Source organism: Pteropus vampyrus, unplaced genomic scaffold, assembly GCF_000151845.1.
Source record: "Pteropus vampyrus isolate Shadow unplaced genomic scaffold, Pvam_2.0 Scaffold30, whole genome shotgun sequence".
In the NCBI taxonomy this organism is placed as follows: domain Eukaryota; kingdom Metazoa; phylum Chordata; class Mammalia; order Chiroptera; family Pteropodidae; genus Pteropus; species Pteropus vampyrus.
The window spans coordinates 12,949,627-12,956,508 of record NW_011888811.1 but is presented as its reverse complement, the minus strand read 5'-3'; positions in this window follow the sequence as shown (position 1 = coordinate 12,956,508).

Below are 6,882 nucleotides of genomic sequence, written 5' to 3'. Positions count from 1 at the left end.
GCTTCAAGAATAGCTTGTTTTAAGATAAACTAATGTCACTAGGAACCGGGTCTTTTTTTTCTTCTTATTTTGGTTCTTCTTCTACATATATTCCAGCCCCTATCAGCTGTTGGATTCACATCTTTAGGGAAAATAAGAGCATCTTCTCATAAATGTCAGGGAAAGGTTTCATTGTTTCCCACTCCATACTGCATCTCATGACCATTTTTGAACCTATTATTATTTTAGAGAATGTAAGGTTCTGATTAGTCTTGCTGGCACGGGTATTTCTTAAGTAACTCCTCATTCCTACTATTTGGTTCTGCCTTTCTTTAGCCCCAGATGTCCTTATAACACTGTATCTTCTATATGTTTACAAATTCACTGTGGCAGGTGAGATGGAGAAAGGGCTAGGGGCATGGTGACAGGTGTGACAGAGTCTGCAAGAGCCTTACTTGTAAAGATATTAATGAATAAGTATTTCTTTGTTGGTGTCTTTTTCTGCCCAAAGTATCACAGAAACCACACGAAATTATAATTTAAAAGAGGAAATATGGCTTACACCCAAAGAACTGGATGAACGGTGTTGTCAAACATGATTATAATTAAAATAATGTTAATGAACGTTAACTTGCCAGATATTTTGCTGAAGGCTTAAATAACATTTTGCATTTAAACCACACAACGATGTATTAATTGATAGATGAGAAAAAGAGAGACTTGAAACTAATCATATTCTCAGTCTTTCAGTAAGTATACGACTATATTAGAATCCACTGTGCCAAGAGATGTGAATACGATAGTGTGCAAAGCTCAGGAAGGCATTGCCCTCGCAGAGTGATACAGCCTCAGTCAGAGAGAGAGGCACCATTCGAATAATCATACATATAAAGATCAAATTACACAGTGAATGGTTTACAGTGAAGAAGCACAGAGTGCTATGAGAATATATAGCAGAGCATCTCTGGGGCATCGAGAAAGATACTTGTGGAAAAATTATGTTTTAATTAAGACTCTGGGGATGGGTCTAGGGTTAATAAGATGGAGAAAAGAGGACTATTTCAGATAGAGGAGACAGAGCTGTTCAATATTCTAAGGGACAAGGAAACAGGGTGTATTTGAGGATCTGAAAGAAGGACAGAGTGGCTAGGGGACTGAGCAATAGCCTGGCCTTTGGACAGCCTGTCGTGGAATGGAAATGTAGACAGTAGTCAACATTGCAGGGCTGTGGTATGCGTTTTGATTTTAGAGTAACCCCAAATAATTGCAGGGTTCTAGAGCATAGGAGTGGCTTGATTAGATTGTATTGCAGAGCAAGAAAGAAGCTGAAAGGCAGACCGACAAGGACTATATTGTATAATCCAGGAGAGACTGTTGTGGGGTTAGCAATAGAGGTGGAGAAATCGATGAATTCAAGAGATTCTCAGCAGGTAAAATCAGAGGTACGTAGGCATGAGGTTTTAGAGTGAATGTAAGAGAGTGGAGTGAGAGACAGGGAAGCATCAGGATGAATCAAAGAAAATAGGAAGGCAGCAAAGTAAGGTGACTACTTCAACGAGAGGATTCGGGAACACAAATAGGATTGAGGAGAGGCAACTACGTAATCAAAAGGAAAGAGATAGGTTCATGTGGGGTGGTTCTGGAGAGCAGAAGATTGGCAGGAGCCATTTGGTGAGGACAATTAGTGGGGGAAAAGACAGGAAAATAGGATGGGAACAGATCAAGCCGGGCCTCTGGAATCCGCTAAGTATGTTTATACATAATCCAAATTTAAGAGAGAACCATCAAAAGGTGTAGAGAAGAGGAATTGCTCGACCAGGTAAACATGTCGGGAAGATTCTTGTGGAAGCTTATAAAAGGAGGATGGAGGGGCTCAGTGAAGGAGGACAGAGGAGACTGGACAGAGGAGGCTGATGCCATGTGCTCAGAGAAAGAAAGGATTCGAAACGGGATAGAGGAGACAAGGCAGAAAAGCAGATGTGAACGTGCTACGATGCTGGAATCTGTGAGATCTATGAAGGATTAACAGGGTTGTCCTCTGTCTGAGGGGTTTATAATTTAGGGAGCGGTAAGATTTGATTTCATTTCTATAAGCCCTAATAAGTAATATAGTATAGGGGTAAAGCTGCAAAATTTCAGAAGACAGAGACAGAGAGGTGGCTCTCTTTGAAGGGCTCAAGGAAGACCTCATAGAGAGATTTAGAAGAATTTAGAATGTGGTTTTAGTTCAGTAGACAGAAGCGGGAAAAGCATTTTCAGAGGTCACAATCTCAAATGCTCATGTCTTCAGAAGAATCTTATTTTGATGTTTGCCTAAAATTGCATTATAACATGTCTGATTCCTTGGTATGATTTTGCATCTCTTAGTTTTTAGCCCCTGCCAACTAAACACCCTCTGCAAATTACTCTGAGACCCGCAGTCCTATTCTGGAATAGTTAATGAAGGTGTTAATGAGACTGGGCTGAACTTTGATCCCAGAAAGCCCCCTGTAGACACCCTGACCTCCTTGTAGCCTGTGATGCCACTCATTACCACCCTTTGTAATTTTGTAATTTTGCCATTACATTTTTGACAGTTTTCAATCCTGATAATAGTGCTCATATCCAAGCTGATTCACAATTAATCTTACAGGCAGGATGTCATCAAACTCTATCATAAAATTTCCTGAGAAGCCAACATATAACTCACAATACATTTATTTCATGTATTAAAATTCTATCAGAAAACAAGTTAAAGATTTCTAATATTTTTATCATCATAACTCGAAGTCGCATATCCATTTGTATTTACAGCTGTGGGGCTGATGGCTTTGTTATGAAATAAAGTTGTAACGACCAGTAATTTTTCTAGAATCATAGGAACAAAATATTTTAAAGTAGGGAGGGAACTAAGAGGTCATCTCATAATAATGCTAATACATGTTCAACTGTTTTACAGTTTTTAACCATTTTTCAAATTGCCCCATGAGACAAACTGAGCAGGAATTACCATCGCCATTGTGTCATTGAAGGAACTATGTTTTCGAGAAGTAACACGACTTCCTCAGGGCGACACAGATGCCAGTGGCACATAAGCCTAGAACCCAAACTTCTGATCTGTAGCTGTCTACTCTTCATACTGTAAATGTTTGTCTATACAGTATGGAGACTCTCAGCAGGTTGTCACAGTCAAACGTCATCGGGAAAGTATAAATATGTGAAGCACTCGGGTGCTATCGAATTTGGGAATCATGGAACTGTAGCCAATAGGAGGGTGCACGCTCGATAGGAAGGCAGCAACACAAAACACAATCCGAATGCTCTCAGGCCAAACATACCATGTGTATAAAGTAAACGTGTCTTTAGACTTCCAGGTTATGTTTCTTACTTTGACATTTGGGGAAAAAAAAAAAATCACCCAGTTCCCATTCCCTCAACCTTATCTTGATGAGAATGTTTGATATTCTTCTTCTCGTTTTTGTTTGTTTGTTTGTTTGTTTGTTTTGTCAAGTACTCACATCCTCAGGCTTTTATATGTGCATTTATTTCTAGGTATATGATTATTAAGATATAAGATGAAGAAGCACAGTTAACATTTCAGGAAGCAGAAGCTTCTTGAAAAAGGTGATACTTCAGCTGAGCTTTAAAAGCTGGCTGGCGCTTAGCTGATGATGATGTTCAGCCAGTGGTCTCTTTAATGGAGTATCAAAGTAAAACATACTTGGGGCAGATGAGAATATGGAACTGTTAGAGAAAAATCAAATATTCTCTTTAAGAAAATGCATAACAGAATCCATGATTGGCAACCATAGAAGGCCCTGATGTCAGATTTTTCTGACTGCTCCTTCGTTTTGTTTTGACATGCCTATCAGATGTGGCTGCCATGAAACCCTCAATGACTGTAGGCAGCTGACACCTCGGGAATGTTGGTGTGATAGCACATCTTCAAGAACTCCTACGGGTTTTTCTTTGCTTGGGGGACACAGTGTGCTGCCTTCAAGCAACTGCCCTCACTGTGAGTTGGGGCCCCTAACCCAAGCAGGAAGAGAACAAAAATCTGTCACCTAGAACCAGTACTTATCTCCAAAACCATGTACTCCCCAGGGTTACCAGTGTGAATCTTCCTGCGCCTTCAGAATCTGTGTCTCCCTGGCCTTGAATTATATTATTTTCAGTTTGATACACTAACATTTGAAAGGCTGTGAAACTCTTAAAAAAAAAAAAAATCATTGATCACATGCTTTAGTCTATGCTCGCCTCTCCCTTCCCGGTAACTTATGGAAATATAGTCTAGAGTTAAAGTTAATTTTTAAATACTGTAACTTTTTGTATGATTCTCAAGAGACAATAAAGAAATCTCAGTTTTTATTACCCTTTCATATGACTTTTTCTCCTTTCCAAGCCTCTCATACGTAGTATTGCTGCATGCAATGCTCTTAGATCTGTGTGGCTTTTCCCCTTTTTTCTTGCATATTATGTCAATGAGCCTAACATATTTTATTATATCTCTCCTCTCCTCTTCCTCCATTTTGGTTTTATATTTCCTAGCCTATTTACTTACTTATATATTACAGAACTCTGAGAATACATCTGGAAAAGCAGAAAATTCTTCTAGAGCCGCGTAGAATGAATTGGGAGATAGACTGTGAACACCGTTTTGGATTCCATCACATCTGCCAATGCTTTTAGGGAACTGCCTAATTCTATAGAGTTAGGTCTTTAAAGTATGATATCTATTGTAATAAAAATCATTATTTTATCTGGCAGCAGCTCAAAATTAATTAGACACTAATTAAAAGAATTCCTCAATGCCTCATTCCACTGGAGGCATTGGCAATCTAAGTATTATTTTACATGGGAGATCCAGAGGGTGGAAACCACACATTTAAAGTTGGACGATATGTATCCGGCTCCCAACATTGCTGAATAGGTGTTTGAGATAGAAATGATCTCAGAGACTACCAAGCTCTACCAGGTGTTTCTCATCCTGGAGCGTATGTATTCTAGAGGTGGACCAGGGGACATGCAAAGCTACAAGGAAACAGTGTGCAACCTCGTGGAAAAACAATTGCATTCAATAGTGAGCACACAATTTAACAAGTAAGTTTTAGAGTAAAACAAGCATAGATACACTGTTCAATAAAATAAACAAGTGAAGGCTACTTTTAAGATATGGAAATGGAGATTTTGCATTGGAATGCAGCAGAATATGCACCCGCACCAAACTGGGGTCTACGTTCACACCCTTTTCATTTAGGACAGTGGTTTATAGGTCCAAGTGCATACTCTGAAAACCTGGGATGCTAATTAAATGACAGTGCTCTGGTGCACGTGAATCCCAGCCCCCACCTCAAACACACTGGAATCAGAATGTCAGGACAAAGAGCCTGGGCATGTGGGTTTTCTTATTGTTGTTACTTGTTTTGCTTTTTAAATTGCAGCCCTTGGCCACTCTAATGTGAAATGAACATTGAGAACCACTGACATAGGAGGTATGATAGTAAACCTACAAAAAATCACTGCAAAGCATACTTTTTTTGCATTTTATACCTAAGGAACCTAAGGCTCAGAAATAGGAAGGAACTCACTCAGGTCACATAGTATTATCGTCAGAGCCAAAACCAGAATGCAGATTTTCTGGTGTCTATGCAGTGTTTTTCTATCATGTTTACCATCACAACGTTAATAATTGGCTAGTGTTGATTTTATAGACATTGGCTACATGACGGCTATTTAGAAAAAGAAGATCAAGCCTAAACCATTGAAGAAAGGATTGTTCTATATAAAAAAATTAACTGACGAAGAGTATCTGGACTTATGCCTACAGATTATTTACATAGAAATAGCCTGACTTAGAAGACCATGATACTTCCCCATTTTCAAGTCTATATGTTTATTTATTTATTTTTTTCACATAATAAACATGTATTCAGGCACAACTCAGTGCTGGGCATCCCAATAAAAACAAAGAGGATCATGATTTCCCAAGGCCCTCAAGTAGCTTTCTAGTCCAGGGGAAATGCCAGGCATGCCCACACCTACTACCAGCTGAAGCAACACAGAATGAGAGACTTATAACTCAGATGCTGACCCAGGTGCTGGGGGATCAACGAAATAGGAATGATGCTTTAGGCTGAGGGCAGGGGTTTGACAATGTTTCATGGAAAAGGGAGCCTGAAAGACTGAGGAGCATTTGATTTGGGTGGAAGTGGGGTGTCTACTCCTCCTGCAGTAGCCAAAGAGAAGATGGGGATGGGAATGTGCAGGACATACAATGGAGCTACACTGCATAGAAGGTTCAATCTCAATCAAGGATAACGAAAAAAAATCACAAAGAAAAAAAGCAGCCTGAAAAGTTCTTTAAATCATCCAGAAGATAGAATATATATTACATTGTGTAATCAACCCCATACAATTATTCTTATGTACAAGTATAAGGAAGGAGTTCTGAGCAAATCTAAAGATCAAAAGAGGGGAAGTCTATATAACTTCCTGGATATTCAAATCAGTCTATCATTAAGGTAAGAGTCTTAGCAGAGTGGTGAATTCCACAGGTTCTTGCTCGCCTGCAGGACTTGTGATTCTATCTGGTGCGTATTATAGCTATGTTTGCTAGGGTAAGGTTAAAATGAAGTAGAAGAGTCATATTTTGCTCATGAAAGTCCAGGTTAAAGTTTTCCTATGAGATAAATATCTAGATGCTATGAATAATGAGTGGCTGGATCCTAGGGTGTGTGAAGCACCAATAAACAATCATATGCCTCATGATCTATGCCAAGGAATAAATATGGAATGTGCAGAAGAAACAGAAGGCAGGGGCCCCACCATCAACCCAGCTATTTCAGGAGGTGAGACCCATGATAGCTAACAAAAATGAGATTCCATGCAGAATTGAATGTGAGCCCCCTCTGAGATGACCTAACC